Source organism: Juglans regia, chromosome 10 (assembly GCF_001411555.2).
Source record: "Juglans regia cultivar Chandler chromosome 10, Walnut 2.0, whole genome shotgun sequence".
NCBI lineage: Eukaryota > Viridiplantae > Streptophyta > Magnoliopsida > Fagales > Juglandaceae > Juglans > Juglans regia.
Window position 1 is genome coordinate 932,901 of NC_049910.1, and position 3,214 is coordinate 936,114.

Here is a 3,214-nt window from a genome sequence, read left to right on the forward strand (position 1 = left end):
TAATCTGGAGATGCGAAAAGATCACAACACTTTCTCCAATCATCTAACTTCATCTGCTGAAAAGGAGACTGCGCAGCCTCTTCCAACGTCTCAAACTTCTTGAAGTGGTCATGACATCGTCCTTTGTGACGTCGGAATAGTGTAGCCATCAACTCATTCACGGTTCTTAAATCCTCGCTACGGCCAAAGTCGAGGTCGAATTCATCCTAACAAGGGAATCAGGTAAAAAATATAATATATTAATCTAAGTGAAAAAAATGTACTGAAAAGTAAATTCACCAGCACACGACTTCGAATGTGCTCCTTAATCTCATTCGGAACATCTCGCCATGAGCGCACATAAAATGGAGCATAAGCTCGAACTACTGTGCCAATATAGGAGGAAAGCGCTGCTGCACTATCATCCACTCCTCCAGTGGAATTATCAGGAATTGTGACTTTCAGTTTACCGTGCCTTCTATTTTTTTCAAGAGAGATTCCATGTGTATAGCCACGACCGCGACGTGCAGATGCATCAACTACATGATAATAATAGATATACTATAATTATAATTATATAGTTATTGAGAAAAAATTATTAACTATATATATAATTATTCCTTACTGGTAGGTGTCGACTGGCTGTTGTTCTCTTCTGTGTTAGCTTGATCTTCAGGAACGGATTCCTCGAGTGGGGAGGCCTCAATGGATTCAGGACTTGGACTTGGCGGAGGCACATTTCTTCGTTGTCGTTTTGGCGGCATTCTTTAAAATAATTAATTATATCAAAGAAAATTAATTAGAAAAAATTATGAAAATTTAAGATATTTTATAGTCACCTATATAAATAAAATATTTAGTACTTTTATTCTTCAGATGAATTTTCCATGCTTGTTTCAGAATCTCCATCAATAACATCTTCATCATCATCATGCACCTCTTCTTCATCATCTTTATCCACCTCCTGCCCGGATTCTGATTCGTATTCATCTTCTGACTCGTCTTCTTCATCTTCCTCCAAACTGACTTGAATTGAATGATCATTTAATACAGACGGATCGAGATGTACGGGTGGGACATCATCTCTACACAAGGGGAGCAACTCGAGTGCACCGAGGTCAACAAACAAGTTAATACCCTCTCCATCTTCCTGGTATGCCTCAACAATCGGATTGTCATCTTCATCTCCACTATTCTCGTAATCTGCACTCGTTCCTGCTTCATATATATTTCGAAGAACAAATTTTTGTACGACTCGCCAAGTTATCTCCCCACTATCTTCATCAGTACTTTTCATTGGATCAATCAAGTAATGGACTTGGGTAGCTTGACAAGCCAATACGAATGGATCATCTTCGTACCATTTAGATGCAGTATTGACACTCGTAAAGTGATTATCCCTATGTATCGAAACCCGACCACCGCCTAGATCCCACCAATCACATTTGAAGACATATGTTATAGACCCACCCAGATATTTCAATCCGATAATATCACGTATGACACCATAATAGTCAATATCAACTGTTCCATGACTCCCCTCGACCAACACACCACAGTTTTAAGTCTTTCTATTACGTTCACGGTCCAGAATCTATAACCTCGAACCGTGCATGCAGTATATCGAAGTGCTCTATTTGAGGGACCACGGGCCAATGCATACAATTCAGAAGAAATTGATCCGGGATTACGAGCACGTTGTTCCAAAATCTAAAAATTGAAATAGTATATATTTATTATTTTATTATCCAGAGTTAAAAATTTCACAATATAACATATATATAATTTTAGTTCATACACGTTCTTCAAACCATCCGGGAAATTCTTCCTCGTGTCTTGCCTCTATATTTTCTACACCTTCCGTTCTAAGTTTGTCCATGTGGTCACTGTTATAACATGTTGCAAAAGAAGTATATTTTGAGCACAACAATTCTAATTAATTTAAAGAAAACTATAATTATTCAAATAAATTAAATGACATACCTAAGATAATCATCAATCTCTCGGCAGTTATTTAGCACATACCACCGAACTTTACCCAACTCTCCATCAATTAAATCGTAACTTGTTTGTGCACCCAAGGGTCGTACATTCTGGGAAAACACTGATAGCTCACGAGGAGGCGGAGTAGCAAGATCAGCATTTCGCTCTTGACGACTAAATCGTGTCTCAACACCACGAAGATATAGAGAGCAAAATGTTAACCATTCATCGTGTATATAAGCCTCTGCTATTGAACCCTCGGCTTTGGCTTTATTCCCAACAGTGCACTTCAATCGACCCAAATATCTTTCAACTGGATAATATTCCCTCGTTGTGTACAAGATCATCATTCTTAAAGTATAATTTTAATTGATATACTTAATTTCAAAAGTTATACTATAATTTTAATTATTATAATTCGTAAATAGTTACTTTTATGCTTGTTATTACTTATATATTAAATATTATTATAAATATTTAATTATCATACTTAAATTTCAATGGTTATACAATAATTTTAATTATTATAATTCTTAAAGAGTTACTTTTATGCTTGTTATTACTTATTTTCAAATATTATTATAAATATTTAATTATCATACTTAAATTTCAATGGTTATACAATAATTTTAATTATTATAATTCTTAAAGATTTACTTTTATGCTTGTTATTATTTATATATTAATTATTATTATAAATATTTAATTATCATACTTAAATTTCAATGGTTATACAATAATTTTAATTATTATAATTCTTAAAGAGTTACTTTTATGCTTGTTATTACTTAATTTCAAATATTATTATCACAATTTTTCAAATCCATATCACAACATATTCACAATAACTCACAATATATTCACAAAATAACATGCCACATGTATTAACATATTTCTAAACTTGAGTAAGCAATAAACATGTATTAACAAAGTCTAATGACAATATATTTCTAATAATAAACACAATATTTCAAATTTATATCACAACATATTTAAAATAACTCACAAACTATTTACAAACTATACAAACAATAATCACAATATGATAAAGAGTAAGCATCAAATCACAACAACATATTGATAAAGTTTAGAAATATACCTAGCACTCACAATATCCTCTTACAAATCAAAATCTTCAAACTTCCCAAAACAAGCAATCCTTCAAAAAAATACAATACTAACTTATTAGAAATATTCTATAACAAAAACACATTCTATAAATATCATAAAATTTAAATAAAGACAAGAAATA